At 32.2% G+C, this 20038-nt stretch overlaps 1 protein-coding gene across 5 annotated transcripts in view; it reads right to left on the bottom strand.

The window, feature by feature from the left end:
- Positions 1 to 20038, bottom strand: part of LOC111416378 (transient receptor potential cation channel, subfamily M) — a 233971-nt gene that overhangs the window by 190691 nt on the left and 23242 nt on the right. For 2 of the 5 annotated variants that reach the window (XM_023048641.2, XM_071197984.1), the window contains exon 1: positions 5030 to 5116. The exons of the other annotated variants lie outside the window; for them this stretch is intronic. The gene's annotated coding sequence lies outside the window, so the exon portion shown is untranslated. Of the gene's footprint in view, positions 1 to 5029; positions 5117 to 20038 lie in introns of those variants that run through there. 5 annotated transcript variants of the gene reach the window in all.

Genomic DNA, 20038 nt, shown 5'->3' with positions numbered 1-20038 from the left:
ATTAATTGTCGGTATTTATTGTCAAATATTCTTGTCAGTATTGTCCTCAATAAAAGATGTTGCAGGTGGTATCTATGTATCGGCAGAGATGGATATGGCGACAATAAGGTTTTGAAAGTATTGTCGGAGAAGAGGTAGAATTCTCATTTATTCTTATCCATAATTTATTATGTTTGAATTTGATTTATTCTATGTAAAAGTTTCACATTATGCAGTTGCGTATCCTTGGTTGCATATGTTGTACACCGCTTTAGATGAAATAACATAATCTACAGTGTTTGTTTTGTACGCAAAAAAATTAAGAGTCCAGATTTAAAGGTTTTCGTTCACCTGGGTACGTCAAAAAATCATTATTTCAAAAAGGTGCTCATTTGAGTGTAATCTCCTTTGAGTGCGTACGCTGCAAAAGTTATAAGGAAACTCAAAGAATTGAAATTATAACGTTTTGTAACTGACCGGGTGAGCAATGGAGCAATGGTTGGGGCGGAAGTATTGGGGTCATACTTATACCTTAGATGTTAGGTGACCGTTGAACCGAAATTGATCTGTTATTGCAAAAAAAAAATACTAAAATGAAACGACAAAAAAGTTCGCGAGAGAATCATTAATCTGGGAACACAGAAAACATGTGCGAAAGAAGAGGATGTAACAAAAATATCAACACCAAACGGAACAAGAGGAAACGAATACCAGTACATCTGCGACAAAATTGAAAAATAGACAAGAGGTATTTGTTCGTGAAGAGTAAACTATTCCGTACAGAACTGTCTGTTCCTTCTGCAGTTTTTAACTTATTAGGTTGAAAAGTTACCAAGGAGGAAGATACGGGCATTGATGATGATAACCGACCTACCGTATCGGAGACAGAACGTGGAAAAAACATGGATTCACATCATTATTAGCGACGCTTATTGATGATGCATAGGCAAGGTTGCAGACATTCTTGTAAAATGTTCATATTGTAAAGCTTGGAAACATTGGACGTTTAACAAATAGCACTGCTGAATATAATCAAACCACGAAGATCAGCGATCGACGAATCATGACAGATATGCCGAGAAGACGGAAATTGATACGATAAAAGAAATGTTTCAACGGGCTATACAGCGTCATGCTATTAATACTAATTATTATCGGAGATGACTTAAAAACTTACAGAGGTATCGTCGACGCAAAACCACAGTAACAATAAATACACATAAATAAGAAATAACACTATGGCCACGTACAGAAGCGGATGGGCACGCGAGTTCGACAATGCATAAAGAAAGGAAAGGTATTGGTTGTTGAAATAAACAAACAAGAAACTGTGATTAGTTAAAAAAAAAAATGAAGGATGCCATATAACGTTTTCTGATGTCCCCAGGCCTCAGATTCTTAATGCTCCTGATAAAAAGTAAATGCAGATAACACACAATTACACACCACTTCCCGAGGTGTTGCTGTTTGCTAGCAAACCCACGACCTTACGTCGTGTAGGCGGATTTACACAGAATACCATTAAAAGTATCAATCACGTCATTTGGAAAATGGTACCAAAAAAATACAGTCCGGTATTAAAATTGTCCAAATTGTTGCAAATAATGCAAATTTGTAGTTTCCGGTTCAATAAGTACTAGTTTTGTTACCAAAAGCGAGCCAAACTGTTTTTTTAATAAAAAATGGCTAATGCACGTCTGGTATCGTAAACGCTTAGTTGTAGTTTTAGTTTAACATTTTAATAGGTTGTAATTTTTTATCTAAATTTTAATTCAATGCAGATAAAATATCATATTTTGAAATGTATATCGTGGTTTTTCAATACTGCCAAATGTGCCAAATAAATAATTGTACTACCACCAGTTAATTTATTAAGAGATTAAACTTTAATCTTCGCGCGCCCCCTAGAGGGGCGTCATAATTCTACATGGGGGGCGCCAACACATCAAAATGAAAAAAAAAGATAATTACTAATAAAAAATTAAAGTCATTCTGACATTCCAAAAATTTAAGTAAGTACGGTACACATTTAAACTAATACACTCGTACTACTACCTATGTATTTAATTACTATAAATATGATTGTATCAGTAGGTACTGTCAAATGCCAAATGAAACTAATAATAGACTCATCAGTACTAAATTAAAAGTAGCTGTAATGATTATAATTATTAGTGACTCCCTTGGGCCTGTCTCGCACAGCAAAGTTTTTCAAAAGAAGGTTTTATATTACAAATAGCCACTCTCAGTTCTTTGGTCTATATTCAGTCGAGTCCTATATTTTGTCTTTAAAGCAGCCACCGCAGAAAATCCGGCTTCGCAAATCTAGGATGTTGAAAATGGCAATAATATACGAAATGCTCTTGTTTTCAGTGGAGAAAATGCATCATCCACTCCCGCCCAAATTTCAAAGAGAGTTTTATTACTAAATTCTCTCTATTACTAAATTTCGACCCTTGCAGTAAAGTGTATGAAGATTTCTTCTTCTGCAGTTGAGAGACCTTCGTGAGTAGTTCGAAATGGATCCCTAACCCACTCGTAACTTGCTACCAATTTGTCGTCAGCAAGAAAATACTTTTCAAAATTCTGTGCTAACATGGCTAAATGACTTTCAATTGTTACAAAAAAAACTTTTACATACTGTTCTTCTTCCTTGTATGTTTTGATACACTCATTCACATTTGCAAACATTTCTAGTTTTTTTTGTTTTACATTTCTGCTCCACAGCTCCAAATTTCTACAGAAAGTACTAACTTTATCACTGCTATCCAACATATGTGTGTTTGCTCCTTGGAGTTGTAGATTCAGGGTATTTAATTTCTCGAATATGTAACCAATTTCATCACAAATAAAGCATCTCGAAACTTTTTGGCTTCCAGGCGGTTTTCCTCTTCTAGAAAAATGGCAATTATCCTCTTTTAACTCATAAACACGTTGTAGAATTTTCCCACGCGATGGCCTCACAATAAAATAGCAACGTCGAATGTTCTGCACCCATATCTTTGCAAAGTGCATTAAAGATTCTTGATTTTACGGGTCTCATTTTTATATAAGTTACTACAGTTACAACCGGCGTTAGTACAATGTTGAGACTCATTTCTTTGGAAACCAGAGCCTTTCTATTGATGGTCGGTGTCCAGACACATTGCGGAAATTTTTGTTTCACAAGTGCTTGTACGCTTTGGAATCTTCCAGATATTGTACAAGCACCATTGGTGCATATTCCAACGCAATTCTTCCACTCTATGTTTGCCTCATTAATAAAATCAATTAAAATATCAAACAAAGCGAGTGCTGTTGCTTTGAGTTCTATAGGTTTGCAGAAAAGTAGTTCTTCTAGTGCCGATATGCGATCACAAAACCAGACATCGGAAATTAAATGAGCGTCTTCATTGCTATCTGTTGCGTCGTCAAGCTGAATCGAAAACAATTTGTCATAATACTTTTCGAGAAGCTGGTGCTGTACATCTTCGGCTATATCACCAATTCGGCAGGCAACAGTATCATTTGAAAGAGGTATGGATTTTAATTGTTTGGCAAAATTATCTCCAAACATAGTTTCTACAATCTCCATTGCAACTGGCAGAATAAGGTCTTCACCAATGGTGTGAGCCTTTTTATATCTGGCTATTTTATATGATACTTTGTAAGAGGCAAGTAAAACTTTTTCGTTCACAAACAAAGTTTTTTTGAAGAATGACGTTTGCTCATCATATGACTAATTTTAATTCAAAGAATTCTCGAGGCTTGTTAACGTACTCACTATGAAGTGTTTCCAAATGGCGTCTAAGTTTATTAGGTTTTATGCTGCCTGCTGCCAAAATTTTTAAACAAATGACGCAAAAGAAAGGTAGGGGGGCGCCATAAAAATTGTTACTGAAAATTGGGGCCCGAATACTGAAACGTTGAGAAACGCTGGATTAAAGATTTCTGGCGGGTGGTGGTTTGATAGCGAACATACATTAATCGCCACATCTATAAACTCTCTATCGACGCGTTGAGAACACCTGATTTAGTCGTGCACTGATAATGATTTTGATATTGAATTATTTGATAGTGATATAATTAAGTTATTTTTCCAAGCTTTTTTAAAAACAATATGAATATTATATTGGAACTTTGTTACAATTATCATTCTCACGGTGTTTGATGTTGTGACGGCTTGCTGTCGTCACTTGCTTTGGAATCGCTGGAAAATAAAAAAAAGCGTCTGAATCCTAAGTGGATTAAGTTTTATCTGGTTGGATTTCTTTTTGAGAGATACTCTATCAATTGTACTTCAGAATTTCTATAATTACTCCCAGAGCGTTTCCACTACAGCGCTTTCAACCAGTGGGCTGAATACTCCAATAAATCACCAATTCATTTAGTAATTTTTGTAATTACGAGTTACTTGTACTTTATTGTTTGGAAAACAAGTTGTAAACTATGTTGGTTCGACTACTTTCTGCCCTGTTACAATCGCCCATGACTGCCAGATAGTTGTAGACGCAAAGTTGAATTCAAAAAATCACATCTCGGGAAGTTAAAGATTTCCTTCATTGGTTTTTGGAATGTGCTTCCTTTGCACTGTAATTGTGATTAATTGAAGTTGAATTCGTAATAAAAATTAACATATATTTCGTAGGTTAGAATACGCCTTTTTAAAGAATTATTTTTCTTCCAAATTATCATCTGATACACATTAAATGAAAAGGTTTATAGAAAAGAATTCTAGGAAGTTGTTCATACATATTCATTCATGTTTGTCTATTTTATAAATTTTAATTCCTTATATTATTTTATTCAAAAACATGTTCATATTTCTGACCAACATTACGTGGCCCCAAAGTTTTGAAGTATAAATGTTTATAGCTGCGGTAAATTCTTGGGTATAGCTTGAATCTTTCAAGAGAATGCGGACGTTGAAAAATTTTTCGCGGGACCTCCACAAAAAATTTCCACTCGGTTCACCACGAATTTGAACGGGTCACTTGAATTTATTTGTTAATATTTATTCGAAAAATATTTCTAGTATAAACTTTAATGTTGTAATAGAAATAAATTTTACCTTAAAATTATTTATTGCATCGACAATCCCATCACGGCTCATTTCAAAACGAAGACTGACCAAGATTTGCCCTTGGTCAGTTATTTAGTTTCTTTTCTGTTTCTTTTTATTTTTTTTTGTGCAGCACCTGATCGTTTCGTTACTACTCAGACAACCTTGACACAACGAGCTGATGAAATTCATTCTCGATATCGACCGTGATTGTGTTTACACAATTCGTTAATACCACCGAAAACTGGCATTTCTCAAAATTCACCAGTTTTCGAATCTATTTTTAAATCGTTTTACGCCATCAAATATACAAATAAATCAAACAATCCGATTCTTTTTAGTTTGCCTCGAAGAAAAATATTATTGATCTCTTCGTAGCAAGCACAATTCTCACAAGTATCTCATAATATATGTATTATGTAAATTTCCTTACATTTCTTGAAACAAAATTTGAGCGACGTCTGAAGTAACGAATTTTCATAAGGGTCTTATAACGTCAGCGAACATTTGAAATAAAAATTTTTGGTATGAAACTTGAAGTCAAAGACAAAGCAAAAGATTCGGAAGATTCAAACCTTTTGTTACTAGATTTATTACGGAACGGTTGAGATGAAATAAAAATAATTCTTTGCGGAATGAACGGATGTGACGCAAAAATATTTTTAACTTTATCCCCACTTTTGAAAATATCAGAATGAATAATGGTCGAGATGAACGAATAGAAATCAACGTAATGAAATGATGAATTGTTTTTCCTTCTCGTTTTGTCAACACATTCAGTTAATGTTGAAAATAAATCAACAGCGATTTTGATCGTAAATAAAATTATTAAAATATCCTTTGATATAATCCAGGGCTTCTTAAACTTTTTTCATTCACGACCCCATTTATGATTGCTAATTTTCTGGCGACCCCATATAAATATAAAAGAAAGATAAATAAATATTTTTTGATGATTTATTTATTAGGTAACAATATACATATGAAAATATATAGTTTTGAAATTCGTTTAGAAACATTAGAAATTAAAAGGGATATCTGACCGTCTTAGTTCGCTCGAATATATTCGAACAAAGTCGTTGAGTGGTAAGTATTAAATTAAAATTAAAGGAAAAAATTCAATGAGATGGATGTGCCTGTTTTTTATTGCATAACAAAGTAATTCGTGGTGGAATGTTTGACACTGCTGGACGTAAGACCTCTTCAACATTTTTTAGCGATGAACGATATTGGGATTTAATATGTGTTAAAGCTGAGAAAGTAACTTCACATAAATATGTGGTGTTGAATGGCAGAAGAACATTTAACGCCATATCAGCGATTGTGGGAAATTCGGTTCTAGTTCCGATCCAGAATTCAGTCAAGGGCTTTTTTTGGAAATTGTAGTTTTAAGTTTGAGTCACTCGAAAGCTCAGCAAATTCCTCTTGAGCTTTAAGTGGCAGGTGATCAATCTCACTTAAGCCAATCCAAAACGGCTTTTGAATCCAAGCTACCTTTTTGAAATCAATATTTAATATAAAATATGTACGGAACTGTGTTTCTAGAGCTTTTAAGTGATCTACAATAATTTTTGCAATAAAAGTTTTACAATGATTTTTCTCGATTATAAAATTGTCGACACTAGAAAACATTTCGAACGAATTTTTTTCTACCCTACTTTTCCAAATGTTGATCTTTTTAATAAAACTTTCAATTTTATCATTCGAAGTAAATATATCGCAATTTTTTCCTTGAAGAGACAAGTTGAGATTGTTTAATTTCGCAAAGATATCTGACAAATAACACAGCTTGGATAGCCATAAGTCATTTTGAAAAAAAGCAGCAAGTTCACATTTTCGTTCGGTTAAAAATATTTCGATTTCGTCCTTTAATAACATTAATCTTCTTAAACTTTGACCTCTTGACAACCATCTTACTTCTGCATGTAATAATAAAGTTGTGTAGTTGGAATCCGTATCCTTACAGAGATTTGAAAATAAGCGGCTGTTAAGGGCATGGCTCTTAATAAAATTTATAATCTTAACAGCATCCTGAAGTACATCGTTCAATACTGGTGCTATTTTTTTTGCTGCAAGGGCCTCTCGGTGAATAAGGCAGTGAGTAAAAGTTATATGATCATAATGAGCAGCTTGAAAAAATGATTTAAAACCAATATTTTTGCCCGTCATCGCTCTTGCACCATCTGTGCATATTCCACAGCAATTTTTCCATTCTAAACCTTCAGTTTTTAAAAATTCGTCAACTTTAGAATATATGTCTTTCCCTGTAGTATGGTCTTTCATAGGACGACAAAATAACAATTCTTCCTCCACGCTTTCTTTATAAACGTACCTGACATATACTAACAACTGAGCCAATTTAGTAATATCCGTTGTTTCGTCCAACTGAATTGAAAATTTTGGGCTTTCTTTAATTCTTGTAATAAGTTGCACTAATTGGTCCTTGTTGATATCAGAAATTCTATTCGAGACAGTGTCGTTCGACAAAGGAATTTTTCGAATATCTTCGCCATATTTACTTTCATGTAGTATTTCTACCATTTTAATAGCAGCAGGTAATACAAGATCTTCTCCAATGGTGAACGGCTTTTTATTTTTAGCAATCAGCGGTCATGAATTTTTCAAAGGTTTTTTTTTTCTTTATTTAAAGATTTATACAGTCTTTCAAAATATTCTTTTGGTTTATTGACATAAGAAACATGCTTTGATTCAAGATGTCTTTTTAATTTTGATGGTTTCATACTCTCCGGGGCCAATAATTCATTGCAGATCAAACAAAGAGGTTGTTCATTACCCTTACAATTTTGAAATGTAAAGCCAAATTGAAGAAAAGACTCATCATATTTTCTTTTTCGCACATTAGATGCTTGTTTTTCAATACTTTGTCCTGCCTGAAGAGAGTTTGTAGCATTATCATCTGCGTCATTACCATTCTTATTTAAGTTCAGCCATTTATCCATGGCCAAAAATTATTTTGATGCTAAAATCCAATAAATATATAAAAATAACATACCTATTGCATATAATAACTGATTAATTAATTACCGAATAAATAAAAAAACTAAAATCTCGTTACGGTGGAACACTGACAATTGAATACACTAGAAGAGCGTCAATACTACACTACTTCACATTTGTATACAAATTTATTTGTATATTAGCGACAAAAGATGGCGCTAACGTCTATAATTCATACGTATTGGAATAAAATTGATAAAAAGATAAATATTATTGTAAAAACGAACCTAAAAGTAGTAATTAGTAATTAATATCATTACTTAGAATCATAAATATTACTTTTTTTATTTTGAATGTAAAACACATTTACATTTTATAATGTAAAAACTTAGACTGAAGCTGGCCACTCAGCATAAATTCTGTCATATTTAATTCAAATTTAGCGATTAAAATACTCAACCCCTTTTCAACATGGCGGAGGTCATTCGAATTTCGACCCTCGCGAACAAAAGAAAGGGGCTTCATTATTGTATACTGTGGTATTATTGAATCATTGTCTCGCTGCACATGTGCGCGCGCATTCTAACCTTTGTTTGTGTGAAGGTGTGTGAGTGTGACTCTGCACAAGTACACATCTAGATGTCATAAAATTGTGTATTTGAATATTTGACATTAAAATCTCTCGCGACCCCAGAATTTTGCTACGCGACCCCATTTGGGGTCGCGACCCATAGTTTAAGAAGGCCTGATATAATCGAATAAATTCACTTGATATTTAGCGCCTATAAAATTTTACAACTTGATGAATTTTCGCCATTGTTCGCTCCTATATGCAATAAGCGCTCATAAATGAAATCGTAAATTCTAAGCTTTTGCAGTAAACCGTAGATAAACTGTTAAAACGACATAGTTTAACACCCCAAATTTAGTTCACGACAAACGTAAAACAACGAATTAAATCAACTATAATAATTCATTTTAAAATATTCCCAAAGATTGAATTTAAAATATTTGTTTACAACTTGGCACATGATGTAACGAAAGATACTAAGTGTTAAAATACACATGGAAATACTCCTTAATATGGAGTTTTATCGCCTACAAAACACGTTATGGTATAATAAGAAGTGGTGGTTTGTGTTGCGAACACATCGTGAAAACTGATGTAAAACCGAGAGAGATGAAACGCCGAGACGAAAACGACTCGGAAACATTGTTGAAACGATTCAAAAGGTTTTCGTTTCGTTGTAAAGGTGACTGAAGCTGTTTATGTGTGTTAGTAAAGTGCGATTGTGATGCTAATTGGTTTTTCGTGGAATTGTTTATACGTATCTCTTTTAATTTATTTAAACGAAACGGTAAATTACTTATGTGGAAGTTTGGTTGCTATTGAATGGTGTTTAGATTAGTTGTTAAGATGGTGTTAACTAGGAAAATTTACTTCTATTAGTCAAGATATGTTATTGAGAATTGAGATAGATGGATGTGGCAATTTAAATTTAAGCTTTCTATGATAGAAATATTTTTTTGGAGAAACTAAGAATTAAAAATAGAATTAAATTAAAATGAATTAATAAATAAACTAATAAATTGATGTTGAAGTTTTAAAATTAACAATTGAAATATATTAAATATGAAAGTTTATAATTAACATAATTGAGTATAGATACCTTGCCTCATACTATAAACTTAAATTAACATGCAAATAAATCTTTGTCAAAGCCAAAAACCATAAATCAAGAGCAAAGGTACAAATAACAATGTTGTTAATTAAAGGTGTCGTCAAGAGACGCAGAAATAGATTAATAACTAATAACACATATTTTAACATTACCTATACTTATTTCAGAAACTTAAACGTCCTTTATTAATAATATTACTAATTGTACTATTGTTTTTGATTTGTAATCTCTGTTTATGTTAGTATGAAAATAAACAAGGCGTTCATTTGAAAACTTCTCACCTTAAATTTTGGAAATTTAGAAATTTATGAAAAAAAATCACTGAAACACGTAAGAAGTATTATCAAGGGTTATAACGTTTTATGAAAACATTGACCCCAACTTTAACCCCTGTCCAGGGGCAACCTCTTTCAAAATCTTAAATGAAAGGATATCGAGTAATACCTCATATTATGGCGTTTAGTTATTTCAAATTGTTCGACTGCTAATTTTATATAGTACATCGAAGAATACTTTCTGCCGTGTTTAATAAAGTAATATCTATAGTTTTTACACTTCAGCGAGTTCCCACGTCTTATGGATAAGTCAGATGATCGCCAGGTTTCACTCCTCGGAGATTTCTTTTGTAGTCCATATTTACTCGTATATTTTGTGTAACTGACAGGTCAGTTGAGCCCCTCCCGTTTGAGGAATTCGGCAGGGATTTATTAATCGCTGCCAGGTGACTTATAATTTCTTAGCTTTTGAAGGTTTTCTTTTATCTCTGCTGGGGTTGGTGTTTGTTGTTCCCCGTCATTTACTTTGTTGTTTCCCGATATTGTAGCTGCAGCTACAATATCGAGGAGATCCTTTTGTTCCTGCCTGAGACCTGCGTCGTTCGGTCAGCCTAACAAGGTGAACTTCCAAACGCTCTATCTGCTAGAACTTTACTTCGATTGACAATTGAAATTATAAATATTCTAGACATACTGTACTATCAAATAAAAAAAAACATTTTTTGAAATTTTCAAACCCATGTTACATCTTAAGTTGAGGTCCGACACAAGATATTTATTATATATATACATGTATATTATATTTATTTTTGCATAACGTGATTCTGTATTTAAACTTTCTGCAATGCTTTTCCTCTCATTCTGCTATGGACCATTTTATTTTGGACACTATAATAAGAGAACTGTCCTACATTTTTCTCGTCCTTTCTGAGCCGTCATGTCCTCATTGGTTAGTAGATTTATAGCTAGCGCTTTCTAGAAATATTTTAGCTAATCTCCGTTCTGCAGCAGTTTGGTGTTGAATCTGAGTATTCTTTCTCCTTTCATTTTTTTCGCATCCGCTATGACAAGCAAGCAACGGGAGAACGATATAGTATACCAAAGAAATCTATAGTTTGTGTTTTATGTTTGCAGCAGATTCTGCCTGAGAAAATGTGTCAATGAGTGTGTTCTTATTCAGATACCTTTCATTAAATGTTGTGGCAATTCATCGAGCACATTGATTTTCGATTTCATAAATTAATACAATTTCAACCTTTTCTTGCAAATTGTAAATCATCATTGTTACTTTATAAATAACGTTGGGTTGATAACAGAAAATAACAAGTTGTACTAAAACAACAGACAATGTATTTACAAACGAGGAAACCGGAGATGTAATCCGCTTTTTATGCTATTGTCTGTTTTTCGTTCATACCATTATTTTTTGTTCGGTTACACAAAATGAACCGAAGAACGCAAAATCGGTATAAAAAAGTACCTGTTTTTACTTACTATATAACAACAAATATGTATTCTGAATTATACGCAACTTGACAGCTAAATAACCATAATGTTATTTTTTTTTATTTTTGTGATATTAATCAGTTTTTAGTATTGGTTTTCGTTTAAAATTACTCGATACCCTTTCCACTTAAGATTTTTAAGGGGGTAGCTCTTAGAAACAGGGATTTAAGAGGGTGACTAAATTTTTGCATAAAAAGTTTCTCCCTCGATAATCCTTCTGACGTGTTTCAGCGGTTTAATTCATAAACTTTCCAGTTTTCCGGAAATTGCGATGGGAAGTTTTCAAATGAACTCCTGCATATGTCCAATTGTGTTTCATTTTTAGGCATCTTTGATGATGACCGAAACGGTTGTAACTAGTAAGAAGGAATAAATATATAAACCATTTGGTAAGTATATTTATTACAATAAATTAATAACGAATTTGAATACAATATAATGTTTCATATAATAGTTACTCATTTTATATATGTCAATTAACATATATTGTACACTGTATAAGCATATTTATATGTATATGAATGTATTGGGTTTTATCGTTATCAAGGTAGGTTCTCATTGAAAGGATCCAACACAACACCAATCTTATTCAACCTAATTATATACCATTGAATTTATTATTTATTGTTTAATATTTTTCAATATAAATGCTAAAACTCTGATTATTAATTACCAAGAAATGTTATACATGGTCAGCAAATGAGGGCAAAGCATGAAATTATACCAAATTGCTAATCTCTATAAGTAGTCTTATTTGACTGCATATCTAATAAGCCTATTTCTATTTTTCCTATACGAATTTCTATTATTTTTCATCATATAATCCTACTTGCAGTGATTGTACCAGAAAAAGGTTAACTTTACTCAACACTGATTCATACAGCTTAAGAAAAATCTATATAAAGCATAAATGTAAATGCACTGGTTGTTACAAATACAAAAAACGCTATAATTCGTAACGTTATCTTAAACATATTGAAACCACTTTGCATTAGATATCCCAAACAATGAAGCAGAAACATCAGTAGTTATCAAACAAATGGAAAACGTGCAAAATATGACTCGGGTTCTTAATACATTTTTATATCGTAAAATTTTTGCAAAAATTCGATACACCATTCCATTCGTCAATAAGAGAGAGTCTGTATTCAACAACGGTGGTTATGAGCACCGAGCATGAGAACATGGATAAGGTTGTGCTAAAAGCGGTATCATCTTTCATTTTTCTACTCTCTTTTACTAATCCCAGGAAATTTTAGTATTAGTACCTAAAGTGAATTCCACTCTTATGTATATACAACATCAATTTTTAAATTATCTAAAATTTTAGACAAGAATCGAAACACTCTTTCAAAGAGACGTACTTTTCTCGCATCCCATTCTTTAACGAATAATCCAAGTTGCAAAGTTGGTAAGGGAACCCCAGAATACGTTAATAACAAATGCATAAAAATATAAATTTAATGACTCTCTTAGCACGTTTTTTTAGATCTCACAAATGTCGACACATATTTTTTTAGAAAATTAAAATAGCATGTTCAGTCCATATTAAGTATTAATAATAATAATAATAACTTTATTTTCATTTATACAATATAACAAAATCAATACAGAATAAGGAAAAAAAATAAATAAAAAAAATAATTTAATAATTAATTTGTGTGAGCATGATGTTTTTCCTGTTTTGATTAATTTATTTGAATTTTTTACTTCTTCCATTTAAAGGTTAAGATGTGTTAAATAGATACGTTTAGTTCTATTAGCCGGGAAGTGTCAACAAACAATTTATTGCGCGTTAAATAAAATGTTGTTTATAATAATTCTATAAACATTTTTTTTTAAACTAATATTGGGACTCAAAGTCAAAGCATTAAAGCTGCTCAAAGGTAACATACGAATTATCAGAATATTTGGATATTAATGAATAAAACAATAAAAAATTCAAAACAGCCGGTACAGTTGAGATCACTTTTGTTAGTAAACTAGTTGTAATTATTATACAATTATATACAAAAGAAATCAAAGAAATCTGTTGGTAAACTTACTCGCAAATACATATGAGCATTTACACAAATTATCTGTAATTTCCACAATTATCTTATTTATCGATAAATTAACTATATTTGTTGCGTTTCTTTAAAAACCTTTTCTAATAAAAATCCTAAATAGTATTTGGAGACATAAGTACGAAGGCTTTCACGGCAGGTGGTAATTAAACTAAAACTAGAACTAATAGTAGCACTATCAGTAGAAGCAACACTAGACCCAGAACTAGAAACTTTCGGGTTAAACCGTACGTCTTTTGAAAAAGTGTTTGAGATTTCGGATGCCATGCTTTCCAGAAACAGACTTAACCCGACAGTTTCTAGTTCTGGGTCGTGTTAGTTCTAGTGATAGTGCTATTATTAGTTCTAGTTGTAGTTTAAGTATTTTGAGACATTTGTATTAAATATTGATATATTACGTCGGTGAATCTATTCAAATATACTTCAACGCTAAAAACAATATTTGTCACAACTGAAGTCTGCTAATTTGGTCCACTTATTACAAGGGTCTGTTTCACAAAATACGCGATGAAAACGAGAACAACCTTGCAACAGATTGTACTAAACTTAATAAATAGCTCTACGAGGTTTATTTACAATTACATAACTACATAATATATCAATAGGCAATATAACACTAACTAATTTTGTCATCTCTTACGTGACGCCATCTACTATTATTGTATATTCCTATTGTATATTGTACCTATTGCATCTACCATCTTGTTAAAGTTAGTAGTGTGGAAAAACAAGTTGTAATATAGGAAGATTAACATTAATCAATCAAAGATCGCACATTAATATCAAAAATGATATAATCACAATATCAAAAATGATGTTAAAGTAGTTGTATAATACAATAACAATATTGTGACTTTTAGTTACAGCAAGAGATGTTAATCCTATTAATTCATTACGATATTTCCACAGAGGAGAAAAGATTATAAGTATTTACAAATATTTACCAACCAGAACTTGTAAAGACATAAAAATTGAGACTCATTTACTCGATCTAATCAAAATATAGGGTTAAATAAGTGATAAAAAATGAAAGTTTTCAATGATTTCACATTGTAATGTTTGGCTAACAAAGAAAAATTAGCAATAATGGATTTATTACTATTCAAAAGAAGAGTTGCTGCAATGAATTTATGTCGGTATAAGAAGCCATCCCCTTCTTAGAAAAGAAAATAATATTACATATACACTTACATTACTCCTGATGTTGAGTAACTTTGATTTGCAAGTTATATTTCTGTAAAATAGTATGTTGGGTTGGGTTGGGTGCAGTCCTATGGGATCGAATTCAAAAGCCATTATAGGTTTGTATTTGTAGCCGCATTACTCGTTAACAGCTTCTTGAGACAGCCATATTGAACCGACGTTCGAGACCGAGTGGATTGATCACTGCTTGGTTGTTGCCGGAATCTAGCATTACTTCTTTATTAACGATCCTTTCATTCAAACCGATAAGATCGTTTTTGGGAACACCAATTAAATAACTACGAATATTTACTATAATCACTATCATATTATAATACAGCGTGTCCCGTATCTTCCGCATCAGAGCATTATACGGTTGTAGGATACATTATTCTGAAGCGATCTTTCTAATAAAATTTTTTCGAAATGTTTATAATAACCGCACGGGAACTGTTTAAAGGAACTGTTTTTCGTCCAATCAGCAGATCGCAAATCAGACTCAGGTAATCGGTGCCACCCTCGGCCGGTTCGCTACGCCGATGATAACTCGTTTCCCACGTGTACTCACCAATAGATTCGTCATGGAAAGAGAAATAAACTTTTTCGATGAATCAAAGTCGTCCGTTATTGGTCGTCGTTAAACAGTTCCCGTGCGGTTATTATAAACATTTCGAAAAAATTTTATTAGAAAGATCGCTTCAGAATAATGTATTCTACAACCATATAATGCTCTGATGCGGAAGATACGGGACACGCTGTATATTTATTTGTAAAGGGGGACTCTTATCAGAAACTCTATTGATATCGATACTTTATTTATACTTTAATCTTGTATTTTCTACTTTCATTCTAATTATTCAAAATGAGTCTCCATGATCTCCATATATTCACTCTGTCGAGTATTTTCACAATTCATGTAAAGATTTCAGACGTGATAGACGTTGTAATGGTGCTATTATAGCTGTAACTTCTTCGATGCCTGTTCTATAATGATCGCCATGGTTTGCGGACCTTGTTGCCGGTACTTTCACAATTGGAACATTTGTTGTGTTGAATTACATATTTTCTGCATATACACAACTTTATAAATATTAAGTTATCAATCATAGAATGTCGTCCCGATGATAAATGTGTAGAAGATTGATTCTAGATCCGGCGCCTCCACCCGTTTTACTCAATCTACTTAATGACCATAATAATGCCTGCCAAAGCATTTTTGTATAAAAATAAAAGCATTTTTGATCTTATATTCACTAATTTTTGTTGTGTCATATGACGTTGTAACTTTAAAACCAGACTTTTAAATAACTCTTGAAAAGCCATAAATCGCTTTAAAATGATAAGAATTTCGTCATTGAAATTGAGAACCCTAATCAGAATATGTCATTCAAGTATTACTTGAAAACAGATAACAGGAAAGATAGACTGTACGTAAATGTATTCAAAGACAAACAGAAGAGAGGAATAAATCATAATGTTCGATGGATTGGTGAGGAGTATGATAAATGTATGGAGCGAAAATATGAGGGTGGAAGGAATACAAGATGGTGGAGGAGATCCAGGAGAGATATTGGAAGTGGGTCCTGGGATTGAGCAGGGAGAGGAATAAAACACTGAAATCGGTATAATATTGATCTCATGTGTTCTGAAAAGCATTAATATGATGACTAAATTACCGGGAAACTATTTTAATACCGATGACAAGTTTATTTGGAAGTAAGTTTCGATTTATATATTCCCACTGAGCTCTGAGCTGCGACGGCTATATAATACTTATGTCACGAATTTACTTAACTAAAGCTTGTCTAAAATTTTTAGCATCATTGGCAATGAATATAGATCTGAAATACAGTAGTAATTGCACATAATTTTTTGGTATTTTGAAATCTTAAAGAGTAATCCCAATTTATACCCGTAATAAAAACAAAGTCAAATTAAAAATTCTAAAAATATTGACTTTGAGAAACTATAATTGTTAATGCGATTGCAGTAGTATTTAGTTCCTCCTTTGAGTTGATTTTTGTCAGTGACCTTAACAGCATATATTCGAAATGGCGACCTACCATTTCTATTATGTTCTTTTTTAATAATTGACACTTCGACGTGCACTTCTTTAAGGCAACAACAAGAAATCTCGAAAACTAAGGTCTGACGATCCGATAGGCCAATTTACTAGGCAATGTCTGACTAAATTGACACAGTAACTCTAATCAAGCTATTGGTGAGTATGTACAACCGTCACACAAGGATGCCACACAATTGTTAACAGACGAGAACGCTGATGCGCAACTTTACGTAATCAGTGTGGGTTTAACGTATGTATTTCAATAATACATGTGATGACGTTTATGTGACCTTGACCGTTATTTATAATAGATGAAACGTTGGGGAAAATTACTTAACAAAAAAATGCGGGTTTGTATTGTGAGTCTATATTTCTATGAATGCCTAATTCCATAACTCCATTCAATAAATTTTCTAATGTGCAGAATCATGATGGCAATAGAATTTGTGACAATTCTCCCATAGTAAAACGAATCGGCAACTGCAGTTTGTTCTGTAATAATATTATTCACCGTGACAATGTAATACAATAAATTAATAATATTTCGTCATTAATCGAAGTAAAATGAATCCATAAAAAAAAATAAAAACTGCAATGGAAAACCTAATTGCCCAAAAAGAGTTAAAGAACGATGTTAAATCTAAACCAATATCAACTTGTCTGTATAATCAAATAAATTCATATTCCTATTTTTTGACAATTGGATTTTCATTTCTTCCAATGCAAATAAGAAAATTTTAAATTTTCCGATTCACGTTGTCTTCTTGTACACATTTAATTTTTTGTCTTCGGGTACATTCGTTTTATGGGGAAAACGATTCCTTGATCCAACGACTGAACAATTTACATGGTATTTTTGAGCAAAAATATTAAGCCAAGTTTGCCATCTCCCAAACGGAAAATATTTTAAGGTGAACCAGTAAGTACCTTATCTATAAGCAAAAGATTTCACAACTTAAGGTGATATCGCTAGTTTCTCCTTATAAAATTGACTAAAATTGCAGGTATATTTGTTTAAAAAAAAACATCTTTCATAGCGTTTGCAATAAATCACATCTTTTGAGAGATATACTAAGAAACGGAAATGTTTTACTAAACAAGATTTTCCAACAACGTTATTTCGTTTTCTCATATTAAAATGATTGTAAATTTGTTATTTAAATAATTTTTCGTGATTTAGCTGTACGACCAATTTTTCAAGAAATGGTTTATTTGTATTTAAAGCTTCCCCGTAATTTGTTTATTATTCAGGCAGTTATAGTTCTCGTGGCTATAATGACGGGATAAAAGACTATCTCGCAATTTAGAAATTAGCGGTCAGCTGCTTTTTTAAAAGCTATATTATATATTATTTGCATGTGTTCCAAATATGCACTAACGGCATGGAGCCTTACCATTAGACCTGAACATCACGTATGATGGAGATATTCCTCGGCATATGTACGATCAGATTTGAATCGTATACTTGGGGGTTTTCTGATATACGTATAGTTCGTCATTACTCGACTATCAGTAAATTTTCTGCGTGATTTCATTATGAATTCTTCTATTGAATGTGGGAGTCGTATACCACAAAACATCCTTGAACGGTGTGATATATTTTCTCTTCGTGGCTACAGCTGTTTACACATCATAATCTTCAGACTCTTTGATGTTATTCGCTGAATAATTTCCTGTTCGAAGTTGGACGGCACGTGGGCAATCTCAATCGCTCCACATTCTAGGCCTTTGGTATCGCCATGGAAAGTTCGCTGGATTGTTGATGACTCTTTTCTGGACGGATCTAAATCGCAGCCGATAATATAGCGACTCTTTCAGACACAGAGATGATTGGTTTATTGGAATAGAACAGCATCAATTAATGTATTGAACGGAATCATGTCTTGACACAAAACATGTTTCTACATTATCGATTTGAGATATTTAAATACGGTAGGTATCTACGATGATGTAAAGATGAAAAATTTATAGGGTAGTTTTATTCCGCATTCTACTTGCCATCTAGAGGAGTTTTCGAGCTATTTGCAGAGTTTGTTAATCATGAGATAACGTGCTGTCTAGGTACATTAATTCTATTGCTGAAGTAGTTAACCTGATATCTAAGGTATTAAGCGTGTTTTAGATTGCAGTTAAAAATATTAAACTGTTTTAGAAAAGATTTGCAGTTAACCAAAAGATTATTTACCATAACCACATTTTTGTCAAAGATACCAAAAAATAGAAAGCCAATATGATACCAAACGATTTGATACGTTTTCAAGTTATTTGACACAGGCAAAACAATTTAAGTATACAAAAAGGGGTGTTTTACAGAAAATACAAAGATGTTAGAACGTGGAATATATCGATTGGTGTTAATCAAAACGGTTCTAATTTACTAACAACAATTGTAGGATACTTAACCTAGATGAAGCAACTAAAAAGATGATTTTGATCTGACGATTTCAGATCTGAAATCGTTCAATTACAGACTTGGAATGAACTTGATTTCAGTTTATGCTGTTCAATACTAAACTTATAATTCCAGAATTCGTACCAAGAATTGATAATCAAACTAATCAACACTCATAATCAGATAGGAACTATTTCTGCTTCGTTTCTTTTTTCCTTTTCATATCTGTAACTTAATGGATTGACAAATTTTTCAGAATGTGATTTATCAAATCATTCATAAAAAATTCGTGGTAATATTAAAATTATTTCTAAATACTTGGCAATATTTATACAAGATTACATCAACAAGTTTTTATAAACGAAGTGTCCTAATTCGTCTAATTTATGTAAGTTCGTATTCTGTTCATCAAATATGTTATTTGACACGTTTTTACTTCAAACAAATTTCCAACAGTCTCAATAAAATTGTATGTATATAATCCAGAATCATCAAAGACGTCCGTCCAATAATATCTAAGAAATATCATAATGATTTTAAAATTTTTCGAAAATTTAAACAGCAAAAATATTATAAACATTTCAAAGAAAGTTTTTTATAAACTATAACGTATAACAATATCTTTACGATTTCAATGACCTTACAAATTACTACATGCCATGTACCATGTTTCATTGATCTCACAGGTCAATTACCGACCCAATCTATAAATCTATCATTCGTCGCACAACTTAAAACTTCGCCATAATTCTTTTGTAATTCCAACATCTTTCACAAACTCAATAACTTGCCATTAAAAAATAAGAACAAAAGATTTTAATAGGTCATGAATTTTCATAAATACTTTAAGCGGTTTATTAAAGAATCAGCGGAAAAGGGTCAAAATTACTGT

This window comes from Onthophagus taurus, chromosome 7, assembly GCF_036711975.1.
Source record: "Onthophagus taurus isolate NC chromosome 7, IU_Otau_3.0, whole genome shotgun sequence".
Classification (NCBI taxonomy): domain Eukaryota; kingdom Metazoa; phylum Arthropoda; class Insecta; order Coleoptera; family Scarabaeidae; genus Onthophagus; species Onthophagus taurus.
Note: the sequence above shows the minus strand (reverse complement) of the source record. Positions and strands in the feature narration are given on the sequence as shown.